The sequence below is a fragment of the Suricata suricatta genome, chromosome 5 (assembly GCF_006229205.1).
Source record: "Suricata suricatta isolate VVHF042 chromosome 5, meerkat_22Aug2017_6uvM2_HiC, whole genome shotgun sequence".
NCBI classification, from domain to species: Eukaryota; Metazoa; Chordata; class Mammalia; order Carnivora; family Herpestidae; genus Suricata; species Suricata suricatta.
In genome coordinates this window covers 126,762,580-126,782,579 of record NC_043704.1, presented here as the reverse complement: position 1 = coordinate 126,782,579, position 20,000 = coordinate 126,762,580, and the positions used below count along the sequence as shown (strand labels likewise).

At 40.5% G+C, this 20,000-nt stretch overlaps 1 protein-coding gene and 1 long non-coding RNA gene across 6 annotated transcripts in view; both read left to right on the top strand.

Moving 5' to 3' along the window:
* LOC115292272 overlaps positions 1-15,394 on the top strand; it is a 33,611-nt gene extending 18,217 nt beyond the window's left edge. The window contains exons 2-3 of the long non-coding RNA XR_003908891.1: positions 13,521-13,666; positions 15,092-15,394. This is a non-coding gene — a long non-coding RNA (uncharacterized LOC115292272). The remainder of the gene's footprint in view (positions 1-13,520; positions 13,667-15,091) is intronic.
* Positions 1-20,000, top strand: part of TMEM108 (transmembrane protein 108) — a 338,666-nt gene that overhangs the window by 213,615 nt on the left and 105,051 nt on the right. The window lies entirely within an intron of this gene.

Below are 20,000 nucleotides of genomic sequence, written 5' to 3'. Positions count from 1 at the left end.
AGGGCAAAGCATTGTGCAATATTTTTTATTTTTTGAGGAGCAATAGAGTTTTGTTTTTATCTTCAAGTGAACATGTCTATTAAAAAAAGTTCCATTTAAGCCTCTTGGACTAAATTTGGAGTATACGGAGCAGTTTCAGTATCAATTGTTAGTACAGCTGAGATATCACTAAAACATACCATTTCTGTGCCAACAGATCTGTGGACAGGTCTGGAAATAGAGATTTTAACTTTTCAATTGTCTTTTAATTGCAAGTAAATGTAAAATACTCAGTTATTCATTTGCTGTTTGCAGAATTCTTCTGCCTAAGATTTTTAGATTGGAGTTGCCACAGATGCTGGAGGTTAGAAGCAGAAATTACATCATTATGAAAGAATTGTCTTAAAATTTTTCTAGCAAATGTCATATTCTGTGCATCAACCTATTACCTATGTTTAGCATGCCTAGAGGAGGTGAGGAGCAAAACCAAACTAATATCATGCTAAATTAATTTGACCTTTAATATGGCTGTTTATGCTTTATTTTCAAGTATTCAAGATGTCAGTTTTATTTTGGCTTAATAGGAGGTAATTGTGAGCTATCTAAAATGACAAGAGCTTGCCAGCTGTGCTTTGATTCAAATCTTGGTCCTGCCATTTACTAGCTGCCTCAGTTTCCTGGTCTGTCTCGAAGGAGTAACATATCCTACCATTTAGGGGTTTGTGAGGATTAAGTGAGATTTATCACAAGCTCTAGCATAATACTTGATGCCTAATAGATTCTAAATAAGTAGTAGAAATTATCAATTATTCATGTAGCTCTCTAGTAAGGGATCTGAGTTTGATGATTATGGTTTAAGGTTGGATGAAAAACCTCGAAGAAAAAGAGAGCATAATTCTCATTCCGACAGAAGTCCGTGCGGTACCCTGGTGAGGGCCATGCCCAGCCAGCAGCCTGCAAGGTTTGCAGCTGCCAGTGAGAACTATCTGAGAAACTGCTCCTTTATTTTTCTGAGAACTCCAAAATTTCATAAATTGGACTGGAATGCCAAAATGAAACATTTTGAGGCCACAGGACATAGAAAACAATCATGAATTTTCTAATTCTGGCTCTGCCAGGATTTAGATTTAGGTTTAGACTTACCAGGTGGGGGACTTTGGTTTCCCTCCTCACTTACTAAATGGGAGGAAAACATAACTCCTCCTCCAAGGTCCACCGAGTTAGTGCATGTAAAAATCACAGCACAGTCGCAGATGCACAGTGCCTGGTGCCGACGCTCCTTGCTCTCACCCATCCCGGCTCCCATACTCACCTCTGTCTCGTCTGTTGTTGTGAAAAATCTGCTGTTTTCCAGCAGGTCATCTCTCAGTTTTACGTAGCCTCTTTGTGGCGTCAGGATGTTTACGGAGCACCCCTGGAGCAGAGAGCTCTGCCGATCACAGATGTGCCGTACAGTGGACCTGATGAACCCATTTTAGAACCTGGAGGAAGTTTTCCAAGAGAAAAGGTTTATTCTTAGAGTTGTTGCATAGGAAACACAGGGCTGATCTCTGCTTCAAGTGGCTTACAATTCACTGACAAAATGTAGACAAAGGTAAAATTGAGAGAAGAAAAATTTGCATACACATGTATAACATTAAGTAGGCTCTTGTTAATGATTTGGGGATAATTCCCTTCACAGGCCCATGTGCAGTAATCCTCACATTTTTCCTTGGATTAATCTCCACTCCCAGGCTGTCCTGACGGTTAGCTCTTTAATACAGAATAGCAATGTCCACTAACATTCCCCTCCTTTACCAGTGAGACCTTCATGGCACTTAATACATTACTGGTACTTAGTCAAAATCTTACGTAATTCAGTGTTGTCATCTGACTCGGTACTTTAATAAACATGATCTGATTAGTTCCATTTGCTTCTAAAGCTTCACTGGTCTGGGGTGAGTTGAGTTCCTTTCCTTTATAACTGTGTTTTGATGACAAAGAAGTATTTTTGCTGTCCTGAAACTCTCTTGATGGGCTTCTGGAATAATCGCTCTCCTCTGAATACTTGAGGAACTACGAGAGGAAACCATTAAGAAGTGGATAAGTCTGTGAGTTCTGGACCTGTCACCCTCCCCGGCTCCGATGTGTATTGCCTACAGAGTACGAGCCCCAGACCTTTCACCTGTCTATTTAAGAGGTAAATAGTAATAGTTGCGTTATGCAGATGAGAAAACTGAGGTTCAGTGAGGTTAAATCATATAGCCAGGGTTGAATTGGGCACAACTACTCTGACTTCACACTCAGTGTTCATTCAGCTATTCCACATTATTAGAGAAAAAATATGGGTTACCAAACAATGAGTTTTGCAACTGGAGGAGGAAGAGTATATTTGAACCCTAATACAGTATCCAGTGGTTGCTGGTAAGGACAGTTTAGCACAAGGGGCAAAGAAAGTTTTCCAGTCCCTAGAGAATGAGTGTGATTCTTACAAATAGGACAGGCCTTGGAAAAGTGGATCTGACCTATCAGTCCTTTGAATGGCCCACACAGTTAAGGAAACTGTTTCTGAATTGGCACAGTGGATGCCCAAAAATAGGTGAATGCCTTGTGGAAATTGAGCCCAGAGCCAAGGAGACTAAGAGTTTTGTGGGTACAGGGGGTGAGTGAGACTCTCACCGTATGTGGAAGCCACTAAGCCAACTCACCAACTTAGTATATGCCTTGAGCCAGCTGTTAAGTATCTTCACTTAATACCTAGTTTGGTTCAGAAGCCCACATTTCGTAAAGTTTTTCCTTGCTGCCAGGCCACTAACATGTGACTGTCTTAGACTTTTTATTTTTTAGTAAGAATATTCAAGATGTAGGTGCCAGGGATCATTCTTGATGATGAATAACATGATTAAGATCTCTGCCCTGTTGGAGGTTACAAGCTAATTGGGGAACCCATATAACAAAGAAATTAAAAGAAACACCAGATAGGGGCGCCTGGGTGGCTCAGATGGTTACACGGCCAACTTCGGCTCAGGTCATGATCTCGTGGTTCGTGGGTTCCAGCCCCGCATCAGACTCTGTGCTGACAGCTCAGAGCCTGGAGCCTTCTTCGGATTTTGTGTCTCCCTTTCTCTCTGCCCCTCCCCTGCTAGTACTCTCTCTAAAATTATAAACATCCAAAAAAAAGTTAAAAAAAAAACATGTCAGAAAGAGGTATGATAGGTATGACTGGGTATCTAGTGTGAATGAATAGTGAAGAGGAGCATCTTGCTTTGCCAAAGTGAATAAAAAGGAATGTTTTTAGTAGGACAAAAGGGACAAAGGCCTTGAGGTGGAGATGTGTTCGGGTTTGTTCAGGAACAGCTAGAGGGCCAGTTTTGCTGGAGGATAGTCTGAGTAAACCAGTGGAATGAGATGAGGTGTGTAGAGGGGATGAGCAAGAACATGAAATTTGTGTTCTATTTTTAGTGTGATGGGGAGCCCTTGAAGAATTCTAAACAGAAATAGCATGACATGCTTTATGTTTTAAGAAGGTAGCTGGCTGCTGTATGGATACTGCCTGGAGGCAGGGTGACCAATTAGAAGGTGATTACAGTAGGAGTGACGCCAGAGACGGAGATAGTATGAACAAAGGTGGTAGTGAGAGAAATGGAGAAACAAAATCAGGAATCATCTTGGAAGTGAGTCAACAGGACTTACTTGTGGACTGGATGATACCAGAGTGAGGTGATCACACTGAATCAACCCTGGAAGGCAGCAAGGTAAAAGGTGACCTAACCAGGTAGGTTTGAGGTCCATGTTTCCATTAGTTATGTGAGCTACTTGTCCACACTTGAGATGATAAAGAAAGGGATCTGTGAAACTTTGCTGAATTTGTGTGCTGATGGCAATAACTGCATTATCTCTAGATCATGGGATAATTTGAACAAATGGACAGCAGGAAACAGCAAGGAAAAAATTGGGGCTCTCTTTGGAAGTGATAGCTGATTCACTCACCAAAGATTTAATATCTGTTGGAGGTAGCTGAGTGCTGTAAATATAGAAAAGTGAGAACTACCTAAAAAGCTCATACTCTTGTGTCCTCGTTGGAATCTTCTCAAACAGCTCACCTAGAAGCTACATCTTTGGATTGAGATCTCTGTGGACAACAAGTCGGTTAATGTCTGCAACAAACACAGCAGCCCTTTGATTTTTGAGTTGGTGGTGGTCTTTCTACAGAAGGAACAATTTAGACCTTTTCTTAATGCATTTCTCTTCGTGGCTGAGAGTCCATGATTGTTCTTCTCATGTTCTCCCTTACCTCTTCTCACCTACTCATTCCTAAGACTTATTAATATACAGGAGCAGAAAGTGTTAACTCTTTTCCTCGAGGTATATAAAGGATGCCTGAAGTGCCTTGTGTTTTCCTCATACAAGATCCAAGCTACATTAATTTATCATTGAATATTTCCATTTTAAGAAGCTGTTAGTTCCAATAAATGTTGATGCAGATTTGAAGCCCAAACATTTTAATGAAGTCATAAATCAAGAAGCCATAGCAGCTTTCTTAAATGTCCTCACACAAAATTAATCTACTGGGTGGAAGGTTTTCTACAGTGTTACAGCACCTGCTTTGGGCAGGCAGAAACATTCCCAGCTCGGGTTTTAATGAATCACAGTCACTGAAATATAAAAGTGACGTGGAGAAACTTGACTTCAGGTGTCAGTCACTGCATGCCCTTTGCTCCTCCCCTCAGATTCTAGCTTTGGTCATTCCTGGCTCTAAAGTATTGCTAACAGAGTGTTTTATTAGTTTACGCCTACCCTTTGTAACTACAGTAACCAATGTGCTTGCCATTTAGATCACGTGCCAGGTTAATATCCAGCCTTTACTCTGCATAGCTTCATATACTCGTCTTTGAAATTCTGTAGCTGTTTGCTTTATATATGTTGAAATGAGAAAGTGTCCTAATTATGGACTAAATTCTCCCTGCTATTTTTTCAAATGTCTGAAAATACTCTCTTATTTATAATCTCATACTTAATGCAGTTTTCTTGGGCTCAGTAGATCTCTGTTTCAACATACTATATCTGTTCTGTATAGTGTCATACATTATTTAAATGTGTTTATTATAAAATGGGACATGCACAAGCTTTGCAGATTGCCAAAGAGGTTGCCCTATGGGCAGAATTTCTCATGAACTGCATAACTCATGATCTCTTCCTCCTTCCCAAATTTACCTTTTAAATGAAATACCAGCATCTTGGTACCAGGTATTACCATAGTTACACAGAAAGATTATTCAAACAAAATGGGAGAAAGAGAAACAGCATTGAGGTTTCATCTCCAGTGTTTCAGGTTTCTGTGAGTCCGCTGACCAAGACAGAGGGTGTGGAGAAAGCAAGGAGCCCTATTTCCATTTCTGTCATTAGAAATGAGAGTGTTGTAGAATTTATGGATTTTGAGTGCTTGGTTCATCAGATATCTAAGAAGTGCTTATTGGGAATCAACCGCACTGACTGCTGAGGATGCATGCAGAGGAACCCTCAAAGAACTTGCAGCCCAGTAATCATACCCCTTTCACACAACACAGTTGTTTTGCAAAAATCTTGCCAAAAACTCCAAATAGAATCCCTTTTTTGCCAGGCATCTTTTTTCCAGATCTCTTGAGAATGGGCTCTTAATTATTATTATAAAACAAATTTTCATTCTGAATACCCTGCTAATGGGATAACAATGAGAACCACCATTTTAAATACTTAAACAAGCCTTCCACGTTTTTGGAAGTTCTCTGCTACTCTCCATCATAGCTGATAGTTTACAAAACTCTCCAGGCCAATTACTTTGCCCTGACCCCTTGAAGATACCACAGGTACAGGAAAGAACTCCAGGCAGTGGTAAACTGAAAATGCTCTTAGTTTCTTAGAGAAAAACAAAATATTATGGTGGTAATTTAAAGGGAATGAATTGGAGTGACAAGGAGAAATTAACTGAATTAAGTTTTGTGCATAAATAATTAAGTAGCAAGGAACATTTACGTCATCTGAAGCTAAGTTATTGCTTGAATGGGTGCTACCTTTGAAAGCTATAACGGTTCTTTTGGTATGCATTATATGCTACTGTTTTACCACATTACTATTCTCTCCTAATTATAGTTAAACTAAATCCTTTTAGTGCTTGGAGAATCTGAGTTATAAGTGTAAGAGTGAGATTTCTTCATGGATCTGAAAGTGTCCTGGCTCATAAATGAGTTCATGGTTTTTCTGAGTTATTAAAGATAAAGGTAAATCGCTGTAAGAAAAACAAGATTTATTGATTTAATGAGTAGCTTGTAATCTTGTGTTTATGTCTCCGGAAGGATTTCTGTGAAATAGTTCTTTTCACTTAAATTGAAAAATATCTAATTTCATATAGTATTTTTGTGCTGAATAAGAAAAATCTGCACAAAAGTAGAATGTTAAAAATTCTTAAAATTTGACCTTCATCAAATTCTAGAACACGTTGCATTACAACTGGAAATGCAAGTGAGAAAAGTTCTCAGAGTGGTAATAGAGATTCCACTGATACTAAAAAGTCAAATTTACTAGTTTGAGTTTGATTTTCAATCATTCATGCCAGCCTCTGGAAGAATGGACTTTTAAACAATCAAGTGGCCCAAAGTTAGTAACAGAAGAATGAGGACACATATAATCCTCAGCCTGAGTAATCCAAGCCTGCGGGCAGCATTTGAGCAGAGAAGTCAGTCAGTCCTGCTGTTCTCCAGACCACGCGGCCGCTGCTAGAAGGCAAAGGATGGGACATGTGCTGTGAAAGTCACATCCACTTTGGCAGTGATTGTTTTCTTCCTCTCAAGCCTGAGATAAGAGCAGTTAGCTGTTTCAGAGCAGTTATTTGATATGTCCATGGAGTGGTCGTTATCTCATCCGACAAAGAGGATAATCAGTGATTTATAGAGTATTGGGGTTCTGGAGGTAAAAATTCTTGGGAGTATAGATACTCAACTTTAGAGAAGTAGATAACAGTATTGATTCACCCAAAAAAAGCTATCTTTCAGGCTGTTTTCCCTGTTGGCAGCAGATTATTTCAGCCATCCCATTCTTGTGTCCAGATTGCTCATGAGCAAGAATCTCATTTGTAGCTGCTTGTCTGTGATTCTACGAAGTTGGAGCTATGACACTCTGACGGGGAAACCAGCTGGGATTGAACTTATGTCCACACGTGACAACACCGTTTTCCAAAGATAACATCACTTCCTCTCCAAGTGGTCATTACATTGGGTTTGGAACAAAATCATCACAAAAAGAAGCAGTGAAGTTCTAAGCACATGTCCTAACTTTTAAAATAGTCCATGATATGGGTTTAGATCTCTTTGGAGAAAAAGATGGGACCGTGAATGTACGAAGTACTCACCACAAATAGATCTGGACTTGATAATTATCTGTAAAACAGTCCATGGAGAAATCACCTAACTTCCAGAGTTGCTGAGGAGACTAAATGGGAGCATGCAGATGTGTCAAGGAGGAAAACAGGAAGCAGAAATCACGCTAGATAGTTCAAGCAGAAGGGGATTGCAGATAAGGAGTTAAGTGCTTATGAAGCCATTGGAAATCTCAAACAGAAATCCAAAACTATTAGATCCAAGGACATACCAGTGTAACAGCAGTGCAGAGGTTTTAGACCCCAGGTGCCACCACAATTCTCTGTGAGCCACCAACAAAGCCATGATGAGGACACTGAAACACTGAACGCAGCTGCCTCCCTGCTTCTCATTCTGAGCAGGAGCTGGCCTGCCAGCATCCGTAGAAGTAGGACAACGGCCTCTTGCTTCTGTCTTCCAGCTTTCCCACAGGCATGTACTACACTCCTAGAACGCTGCTGCACACTGTAATCTAGGGAACATGATTTTAAGCTTTTCAGCCTCTCCAGCTAGAGAGAAGGTAGAATGGAGACTGGGAAAATCAAGTTATATTATTTACCATAGCAGGGAAGTACTTAACAACCCATTGCTTGCTGAATTCTAGTTATGTTACTGCTGGCTTTGATATTCAAATATAACATAGTACTTTTAACTCTGGTGTCTCAGCCCTCATTTCCTAGAGTTCTTTTGACGGGTTGGTTTTTAATGACACCCAGATGACTGATGGGTTGTTCCTCTCCCAAGGCTTAAAGTTGGCTACTGGCTTGGGAGGCTCTGATGATTTGGTTGACACTGCTGCCAAAGGTCTCAGGGCACAAGTCATGACCAGGGTGTCCATGGGACATACAGCTTTACTTGGAGATACTCTTTAGCAGGTAGAATCAAGAACCTCAGTTAGTGGTTCCAGTGGAAAAGCAGTTTCGTCTATAACCTATAGAACTGTCTTGTCCAATAATGATAGCCTCTAGGGGCGCCTGGGTGGCTCAGTTGGTTAAGCATCCAACTTCGGCTCAGGTCATGATCTCACAGTTCGTGAGTTTGAGCCCCGCACCGGTCTGTGCTGACAGCTCGGAGCCTGGAGCCTGCTTTGGATTCTGTGTCTCCCTCTCTCTCTGCCCCTCTCATGCTCATGCTCTGTCTCTCTTTGTATCTCAGTAATAAATAAAAATGTTTAAAAAAATTTTTAAATATGATAGCCTCTAAATACATGTGATTTAAATTAATTAAAATTAAATAAACTTTGAAAGTTTCAATAGCCACATTTATTAGTGGCTACCATAATGGACAATGCAGATATAAAATATTTCCATCGACTGCAGAAGGTTCTATTGGACCACACTGCTAGAATGTATCTTCACATGTGGACCAGAACTTGCACATGTATCTCTGAACTGTACAACCTTTGTAATTGTTTTTAAATATTAGTGACATCAAGTATCATTTTAGGACCCCAGTCCTTTCCCAGTCTGCATCTATAGCGTAGCACTTTTACATGACCCCCAAAGCTGCCCTTTGTGTTTGGCAAAGAAAGTTGGTGGTGGCTATTTGATACCTTAGTGACCAGTTGACTGTTATCAAAAGTTGGTTATTACTGGATAGGTGAATTTGGCATACATCCACTAGGAATCATCAAAGACAGACATAGGCAAGACAGGATCCTTTGATTATGTGTTCCTTTTTTTTTTTTTTTTTTAACTTCACTCCCTCCAGATAGCAGCTTGTTCCTGCCTCTGACATTCTGTATGCCTTTGAGGTTTGATGTTCTACCTTGAAGCTTTGAAATAATTCATTTAGAAACTTGTCCTTGAGCTCCCAACCTGTTAGTAGAGAAAACACATGCTTTGGGTTGGATGTGATCACTGTAGCCTGTACTATAGTGCAGCAGTCACTTGCATATAAAATAGCCTATCCTTGCATTGTTTGGGGAGCCTACAGAGCTGTGATTCTAAGTCCAGTGTACAGGGACCTTTATGACCAGTGTCACTAACATTCATTCTGTACCTACAAGCTTCCATCTCCATCTTCCATCCTTGGCAAGCCCAGATTTGTTGGGAGAATATCCCAAGTTTAGACTGCCTAGTAAAGAGCTGGAGTGGAGATATATGTACTGTTGAGCTTCTGCAAAAAAGCATAAGTGAGACCATTGAAAATGAATGAAATATTCATGCCACTTTCTCCTCCAGATTCTGTAGTTCTCTTATATCAAGTCAGATGCCAACAAAACTACATATGTTATTATTTGCTCTCCATAGAAATACTTTCACCACCCTAGAATTTTACAATATACTTCTAGCTTTCCTTGAAAGTGGCGCTATCTAAGTGTCCTGCTTTGGTTAAAAAAATATATCAAAGACATCATTTACTTCATTGTTCAGTGGCTTCTTACTTAAAGACTTGGGAAGTAAATTACTCCTATAATTTAGTACCAAGGCAAAAGTTGTCTTTACATATGAACTTATATGCTACCTCTTCAAATGTTGAATTTTGTCCAATTCATTAAAATCTTTTTGCTTTGGCTCTGAGGAAGTTCTAAAAAAAAAAAAAAAAAAAAAAAAAGTGTTCACTTGCAGTAGTTCTCCAAGCCTACATTTTCTGGTATAATAGTCATTCCCTACCCAGCCTTATAACACTTATTATTATACCTTCCTATATTTAAGAGTTTTGGGTTTTGTTATTTTTTTTTAGTAATTTTTTCTTCTAATATCTTTGGACATAGAATAAACATCAATAAACCAACCGATGAGTAACAACTTGAATGTGAATACTCAACTATGGAGACTTTTAAAATACATGTTTCTGGAGCTTAGCTCACAACTCGTGAATCAGAATCTCTGGGGCCAGGACTGGAGTGTGTATGTGTATGTGTTCTTTTAAATAGCAACAGGTAATTCTGACATGTTCTTTTGGTTAAGAACCATTGAAGTAACTCAATGAATGGTGTGATTTAAAAAAAACTGAAAATTAAGCAGTTAACAAACTGAGTCATAGCTGGCCCGTGTGGGATGCCAGGTCAAGCAAGTAGTGAGTTGCATAAAAGACTTCCAAGGTAAAGGGATATAGTTGCTGTAAAGTCATGATTCAGGGGCAGTCGACTTCATTCCTTTGTTCATTCTAGCTATATGCCAGGTACTATGATTGGCACCAAAGATACCAAAATGGTACAGTACTATGGTAGAGGATGCGATAGAAATAATTAGGATTTTGAGTATTGAGGGAAAAGGAGAACAGAAGTTTGACTCTTAAGTCATATTTGCTCCACTTCAAAGCTAGAAAGCATGTTGTAAACATTTTTACCTGAGGCTACAGAATGAATCCAGAGAGCCGTGCATATGCACAGTATTACTGTTGATGTGATACAGTCTAATAACAAGAAGACATTCTCTTTTATTATAAATTGTAGTCATGTAAGTGGTGCCAACAAAGGAAACCTACCAAATACTACTCTATTGTAAAGTTTTATATTATTTTCCAAACAGCTAATCTGTTTTGTCTGAGAGTCTGAAGAACAGATACCTAAATTTTCAGAAAAGAGGGCATGAGGAATGGAATAATATGGTAACAGGAATTTGGAAAGCTACAAGATAATGCACATTCTGGAAAATGTCCTGATTTTCAGATGACCTTTCCAAGCATTGTCTTTTCTGGGATCAAATTTGGGAGCCAATTAACTGCTGGGACTCACACAGTAAATGTTTGCCAGGAAATCCATTACTTGCATTATGGTCAACGGGAGCCACCACCCAGTGGTTTTTTGAGCTTGTTAAGTATAAGTGCATGGTGTGATGTCTGCAGGCTGACAAACACCAGTTGTCATGTGCTATATTCCAGTCTTTGCTTTTTTTCTTTCACTCATCTACCCAGTTCTTTGCAATTAGGAAAATTATATAAATGAATTAGTTCTGCAGCTCAAACTTAAATATATATGTTAGCCAGTTCTGCAAAGAAAGAGGGAGGGAGCAATGAATGACTGGAAAAATGGAGAGGGAGGGAGAAGAAGAGAGAGGGAAAGAACCTCCAGAACACTTATAACCAAGCACTGGCACAGTGAGAGTGCTTTATTCATGGAGGAGGAAGAGATTCTGGTGAGTTATTGATCATTTATTGAGTCCTTTCTAACTGTTGGCGTCTCACAAAGCTGTGAAGTGACCCGTTGCCACTTAGAGTGATGAGGCAGTTCCCCGACCAGTAAATCTGAGGCTGCCGGTAACTACACTGCCTGAAGTTGTAAGCTGTAAACTGCCTGTCCCCTCTAACTCTGGGATTACCGAGGACCCCTAGTTGTAACTAGGCAGTCCTCAGCAGGACGGCACCCTCCCGAGCTTCAGGGGCTGTCAAGTCAGTGCTTCCCACCCAGACCGGAATCGAATATTCAGATCTTCCTTTTCCATATGGAAATGAGCCTGTTAAGAAGTAAGAAATGCTAATTAAGATCATTCCTAGCTATTTTGTGGAAGATAAACTTCATTTCCTCTTTTTGATTATGTCAGCACAATAGGCATCTTATGCCTATTCCTCAGAAGATTTACTTTTGAAGGCATTCTTTTAAGATTCCAAAAGATTATGTATCAGAGAATTTGCAACTTGCCCTCTCCCCCAGTTCCCAACTTTAGTTTTCTTGGTCCTCATTACCCTACTCTTCTGTATTTCATCCATAATACTAATCGCCTTCTAAACTACGATATAATTTACTTATCTTTATTATCAAGCTACCTCCAATAGAGTATATATAAGCTACATGAAAACAGTAATTTTAGTTTTTGCATTTGCTGCTATAGCCCTAGCGCCTGGAAAAATCTAGTATCTAGAACATAGTAGGTACCCAATAAATGATAATTGAATAAAGATCCTAAAAGACCTTGAAACCCATTTAGTGCCTTTCCTTAGAGACAGTGAGATTAGCATGCTGAGTTTGTGACTTGCTGAGGGCCACAAAGCTATTGTGCAGAGGCAAATGTAGAACTCGAACCCAGATCTTCCTCTCAAGCCTTTTTCCTTTCCACTCCCTGCTAGGTTCAGGATTGGAAGCTATTGGTCCTGATCCAAGGGATTTTCTGAGTCTTGTTCTGAAATAGGCAGGCATCATAGACACCTTCTGCTCTCAAAAAGACCTTGTCAGATGTGACCAAAACCTTTTGTTTCTTGGTCGTATTAGCCAGTTTTTGCATCAGGGTTTTCTCCCTGCTTGAAGAATGCCCCCGCCTGTAGTTCTCCAGCCACCGCAGATCAGCACACAGCTCTATCAGGAAAAGGGCCGTGACCTCGGCCACAACCTTCCTTGGTGCTGCTTGGGCAGGGGGACTGGTCATGAAATTATTGAGGTGCTGAAGCACACCTTCTAAGTTGGGGGGGAGTGGTAAAAAAATAAAACATAACAAAACACTATTTTATTCTTTGAACTAGGATACTATTTTCTATGACTTTGATTCTTACCATTCCTAGTTACTTCAAGATGATCACATATCCCAGCTGAACCCCAAAACCATACCTCAGCATCTGAGCAGTCATGCCATGCCCATTGTCCTACTCCATACCACCCTAACCATCCCCAAGGGGCCAACAACGAGAAGTGGAGAAACCAGGTGAGACTGGGTGAATTAATTGATGAAGAAGGTCAAGAGTTCTATATAAAAGGAAGAACTAGGAAACAGGAAGAGGACCAGGACTTGACAGCCCTGCAGAGGCAAATCATCTAGGGAATTGAATCAACTACATCAAAGTGTCATTGGAAAATATTAACTTTTTTCCCAGCAAGTACTATGTTCAAAACCTCTCTCACAAGGCCCAAAACTTCCCTATTACAGGGCTATCATTTTTCAATCAAAATACTTAAATTTAATGATTCAAAAGTCATTGCTTGGAAATAATTTCTTACATGGTATTCGATCTCTAGAGAAAAATTAGGTCTTTCTGCCTGTTAGATGCTGTTCACAAAAGAGAAAGCAGGAATTAACAGTATGGTTCAGTTGGTTTCAAAGGACCACCCAGCTAGTATGTGAGTTCAGGAAGTGTCTCATTTGCAGGAAAAGAGTAATCAGCACACCAAGGACTCCTGTGATTCTCCTGGGAGTTAGAGGAGGCAGAGCTCAAAGGCTACATTTACAGACTATCATGAGCCAGCCCCTACCTAGAATAACAAGCCACGCTTGTTTTTATCATTTCGCTCCCCTCTAGCCTACTGGCTGGCCTTATTCCTGCCGCCGTGCGTTCATTCTCCTGAATCTGCGTTAGGCTCTGTGCTACGTGTGCACCAAGGAGGCAAAGAGAAGTCCAATACAGCCTCTGCCTTTGAAGACAGTCTTCATATTTTTAGTAAAGATGTAAGTAGGTGAGCAAGTAATCAAAATTATTGATAAAATTTTTGGTAAAATTAATGCAACATATTAAAAATACATTGACAGTAGGCTGTGAGCTCTTAATTCTGCTTCAGAAGCTAAAGTAGGCTTTTGAGAGGAATTGCCATCTGAGCTTTGTGCCTCATCATTTCCCATAAGGCCATCAGATTCCCAGATTGTCATCAATAAGTCCTAATAGGATATTTCCTCACCTAGGACTTTTTCTGTCTTTTTTTCTTTATCAGACATCTGATTTGCAATCTAACAGGGCATAGAAAGAGCATGCTAGATCCTGTGATTCTAACTTAGCCTTGTAGGGACAATATAACATTTTTCTAACGGTAGATTTGTTGTAGTATTTGAAAAGAGACTTCTGGGAACTTTCTTGAGGTGCAAGAAACCCCACCGACCCTACTCTCATTACTGCCTAGAGCCATCTAAGTTTAGAGCTGAACAGAACCTCCAAATCATCTTATTTTGTTTACAGTTAATGAACATCAAAGCCTCAGGAGGCTAAAGGATTGCCCAAAGTCACACAGCTAACCAGAGGCAGAGCTGAGTCTAGGACCAGGCCACAGTTTTACACCTTTTAGTGGTACTTTGCAGGTCCCTCAAAGGAACACAGAACACACATCTGTCAGCATAATGGGGGGAATAGGAAGGGGCACGACACTCAAGGTGATATGTGTGAGATAGTGCTGTATCGTAGAGCTGGAAGGAACCATTGAGGTCATCTTGCCTACTTTCTTCATTTTCTTGATGATGAAACAGAAGCAGGGAAGGTGAACTTAATCATCTCAACCAGAGGAGGTACTTACCTCTTTAGGAGACTTATAAATATATGTGATCATTTTTGATTGTCCCAGTGACTAGTAGTGATACTGGCATTTAATGGGCAGGTGCCAAGGATGCTAAAGATATTGGGATGGAACAGTCCTACCCGATGAGGACTCATCCAGCCCCAGATGTGAACAGCACACTGAGAATTACGAGATTTACATGACTTTGCTTAAAGCAAAAGAGCCTGTTAGGAGTGAAGAGGGACTAGGCTCTGTGGTAGTTTACGGAGCAGAAGGAGCAGTAGTTCGTCATCGTATGTGTGTTTGGAGGTGGGTCTTAAACCCCTCTGAGAATTGACTTAAAACCATCTCTTCGTGGAAACCTTCACATACACATGAACTCTGCACTTAATTTTAATGGGTTTGAGTCCATTTAAGCCCATTCTGGGACCCCGGGTTAATAACACTTGCCTAGAAAGACATAAAGGTATAAGAAACTAAATATGTATATATTTTCTTACGGATAAAAGAGTGCCTGCCTAATGGAATGAATAATAAATGTGTCTTTTTTTCCTATCAAGTGGGCACAGTGCTATCCAGACTAATAGACTTTCTTTTGTTCATTCATCAGGAGCCTTGGATTTTGTCCATCACTTGAAAACTATAGCTCATATTTCCTAGTGAGAGCCAACTGAACACTGAATCTGCTTCCAGCACTTTCCTCCCCTTTCTTGCCCCCACATTAAGAAATACTGGGAGCAGGGGAGAGGTGGGAGTGAGTATGTACTTCAGGGGTCCCTCTCCCTGAGCTCTGAAGTGTCTCTTCTGGCTGAGTGTTGGAAAGCATGCAGGTTTTAAATATTAGTCAAGATGTAAATCATACACTGTTTTAGAAATTTTCTAAGTGGGCAATTTCTGACTCATTAAATCAGCTAAATGGCAAAATGTTCCGTTTCAGGGTCCTGTGTTCCTTCCATTTGCAACAGGGAGTGGGTTATAAAGCCTCTGTGGTGCTGCTGAGGAGCAGAGGGAGGGCAGGGGTGAAGGTGGGAGGAGGGCTGAGAAGAGGAGAGGAATGGCGGACAACTGGCTACGGCTCTGTGAGAAAGGGCTTGGGTCACATGTAAAAGGGCCAAACTGACATTTCAGATAGTTACTCTTCAAGAGCTTTACCTGTGTCTCACTTATACCTGACAGAACCCTCTGGGGCATATTTTCTTATCCATTTTATTAATGAAGAAACCGTGAAAAAGTAAGTGAGAGTGATTAAGTTTTTCAGTTAAGTCAAAACTCAGACGGAGCTCTGTGTGCTCCTAGGCCAAGTTCTCCCCACCCCAGTGGTTCTCGGGCACCCAGCTCATTTGTGTAAATGAGTGAATGCAGCTAACAATGCTTTCTTTCTTTTTTTTTCCTTCCAAGTTTTTATTTAAATTCCAGTTAGTTAACATACAGTGTGATACTAGCTTCAGGTGTAGAATTCAGTGATTCATCACTTACATACAACACCCATTTCTCATTACAACACATGCCTTCCTTAGTATCTATCACCCATTTGACCCATCCCCCCCCCCACCTCCTTTCCAACAACCTTCAGTTTGTTCTCTCTAGTTAAAAGTCTGTTTTATGGTTTGCCTCTCGCTTTTTCCCTCCTATGTTCATCTGTTACGTTTCTTAAATTCTATTTATGAATGAGATCATATGGTATTTGTCTAGCATAATACTCTGTAGCTTTGTCCATGCTGTTACAAATGGCAGGATTTCATTCTTTTTTATTCAGCCAACAGTGCTTTCAAACAGCTAAAATTATCTGTGCAGCAAGTGCCTCCATAGCGTCAAAAATTGCAGAAGCCTTCCCAGCTACAGGAACCTTCTCGAGCTGCTCTGGGTCATTCCAGGATGCCGAGGACGAGGCTGCAGATGTTTCTTTAGCTCTTCTGATGGTCTGTGCTTCTATCAAGACCAAATGGAATCCTGTCAAGACAGCATCTCATTTTCCTTCTTTTGTTCTTTGAATCTTGTCTTCTCAACTGATGAGAGAATCCAAGGCCACTGCTAAGTGCACAGTGCCTGGGAATGGCATCCCCTGGGAACGCCCCAGACCTGGCATGGATACATAAAAAGGGAGTTTGCAGAGACACCTTGGCTGGTTCAGTCAGTGGAGCATATGACTCTTGATCTTAGAGTTGTAAGTTCGAACCCCATATTGGGTTTAGAGATTCCTTAAACCTTTTTTTAAGAGGGGGGTGGTAGTTTGTATCTACTTTCATAGGGTGGCTTCCACTTAGCTGATGGCTTAGTTTTCTCCCTTAAAGTTATTTGCCGTTACCCCTTGGAGATTCATTCCTGCCCCCCCCCCCCCAGTTCAGCCAAATAGAGTATGTGCTGATGGGTGGGAAGTCCTTTTCCACTGCCTCCGGGTAGGGGAGGGGGGTGGTATTGTAGTTAGTGCTGAACAAATGTCTCCCTTTCCACTGTGATAGTACTTCCCATCCCTCAGGTGATGACTAGGATCTGATTAACTGAACACCTTGTTTCTAAGAGGTTATCTTTCTGAACAGGGTGGAACTTTGTACCCTTTGTCAACCAGAGTAAGACACATCCCCATACTCTCTGCTAAGTGTGAGTTTCCACCTCTGACGCATTGCCGACAGCTTGATGGATGAGCTTAGCTCCACCAGTCTCTGAATGAAATTCTGCCTTTCATGCAGGGCACTCCCAGCCTTTCTTGTTCTGAATTTGTTGAGAAATATCTCAAATTGGAACTAGGAAGGTAAAAATCCTTTTCATTTGCTTTTCTCAGTCTCATCCTCTTCTGCCTGAAACTCTTGGTTTCAAGTTGGTGCTTGATTTTCTTACTTCCAACAGCAAGAATCACAGATACTCCAGCAGACTCTGAAAATGGTCTTAGAATCCCAGTGCCAAGTGTGGAGCCTGAGGAGTGTTGAGAGTCCTGTCACTGGAGGATTTTCATGCTGGAATTAGGTCTTTGAAAGAGATGTGGTAAAAGCACTAGACCACACGTCAGGAGACCAAAACTTCAGTTGGACTCAACAACTAACTGTGCCCACATGACCCACATCACTTTCTCATCCCGGTTTCACAGCTGTAAAGAGTTGTACGCTTAGTCCCTAAAGCAGTACTGTCCACCCGAAGTATAATATAATAGGAGCCACATGAGCAATTTTTAAATTTGTTAATAGCTACATTCAAACTAGAAAAGGAGCTCCTGGGTGGCTCAGGTGGTTAAGCGTCTGACTGTTGATTTCGGCTCAGGTCATGATCTCACAATTGTGAGATCAAGCCCTACATTGTGCTCTGTGCTGACCGTGCAGAATCCTGCTTGGGATTCTCTCTCTCCCTCTCTTTCTGCTTCTCCCCATGCTGGTGCTAACTCTTTTTCTCAAAATAAATGAACAATTTTTTAAAAACTAGGAAAAATAAATAGGTAAAATTAATTTTCATAATACATTTTATTTAACATAATGTATTCAAAACAATATTCTTTCCAAAATGTTATCTTATAGTTCAGATTCTTTTTCCATGCTACGTTTTTGAAATCCAGTGTGTATTTTACACTAACAGTGCATCTCAGTTCAGACTAGACACTTTCAAATGTTCAGTGTGGCCAGACGTGGCTAATGGCTACTATATTGGACAATACACTTTTGAAGTTTTTTCTGGCTATTAATTTTTTAATCTGATACAATTCCTTATTTGAAACTCTTGAGATCAGATGCACAATTCAGAATTTTTCATATTTTAAAAGGTAATACAATATTTATCATATAATATGTATGGTATATTATGGTATACATACCCATGAGTGTTCTAGAGCAGCACTCCATAATCAAATATTTGTGTAACAAAATGTTTGACAGTTTGCATTAAGGAGATGAAGAGAATAAATAGCTTCTATGGGTAGAAAATTGCTGCCTAGTGAGTTAGATTTTAAAAAACTTTCAATTTTTAGAGAGTTTTACCTTTTAAAATTATAGATAAAGGATTATGAATCTCTACCATGAAAACTGTGCACTTAGGTTTAGTATTTAGTTTTACATATCAAAAATTAGCCCAGTATATATTTTTTAATATTTATTTTATTTTTGAGATACAGAGAGAGACAGATCATGAGCAGGGGAGGACCAGAGAGAGAGGGACACAGAATCTGAAACAGGCTCCAGGCTCTGAGCTACCAGCACAGAGCCCAACATGGGGCTTGAACCCACGAACTGTGAGATCATGACCTGAGCCAAAGTCGGACGCTCAACCGACTGAGCCACCCAGGCGCCCCATAAAAATCAGCCCAGTATTAATATGACAGTACATGGACATGGCATGATGGTTGAATCTTGTCCTTTGTTTTGCATCTCAGTAGTGACAGCTGTCTTCAGTAAGTGTGAAAGGTGATCTGTGGGATTTAGGTTTAAGATTGCCAGGTAAAATACAGGATTCCCAGTTACATTTGAATTTCGGTTAATCATCAAACAATTTTTTTAGTATAAGTATGCCCATACAGTATTTGAATTTTAGATAAAGTTTATCTGAAATCTTGGCTAACCTGGGCATCCGGTTTTCTTGTGGACTAATTAACCCTGACAGGTTAGAAGCTGCTTCAGCAAGTCGAGTGCTGCCTCTTTCAGACCAGCTAAGGCCGTGTGAGGGAAAACTGATTTTCTCATCTTGTACATTTACTCAGACAAACCATAGTTAAGGAGAATGGAAATCTGGGTGTTTTAATTCCATAATCCAAAAAAGCAAGATTGACAAAGAATTCATGTGGTGTTTGCAATCCTCATGGCAAGGTCAGTGCAGGGGAACTTTGATGAGCCAAAGGCTAATTGCTAACCTGACAAAGTTCTTTTTTTTTCTTTTTTTTTTTTTTTTCCAAGAGAGCATGTGCATTCAGGGCTGAAGGACAAAGGGAGAGGGAGAGAGAGAATCCCAAACAATCACCATGCCCCAGCTAAGAGCCTAACGCCAGGCACAATACTGAGATCATGACATGAGCCAAAATCAAGGGACGCCCAACCAACTGAGCCACCGAGGCACCTCTGACTAATGTTCTTAATTGACTGTCTTAAAACCATTAAGAACCTTGTCAGGTCATAAGCCACAAACTAACCATGTGACCACTGACTCTGAGGGCTTCTTAATCTCCACCAAGGATTTCAGAAAGAAAATCAGGGAGAGTTTTAAATTAGGAACAATCTGGTTTTCGCTTTTTTTTTTTTTTAATGAGGGGAGGGATTTGTTGGGAGCATAGCTCCCTCCCTGAACGCCTCAGAAATGAAGAGGTGCCAAGAGGAAGTGCTGCTTTAAGAACCATCTGGCTCGCCCAGGTGCGGGGATGGGAAGGCTTGAAGACTGCATCAGAAATGGGCCTTGGCAAATCATGGAACAAGCCTAAATGCCCATCACCTGATGAGTGGATCAAGAAGATGTGGTCTATATACACAATGGAGTACTACATGGCAATGAGAGGGAATGACATATGGCCATTTGTAGCAAAGTGGATGGACCTTGAGGGTGTCATGCTAAGC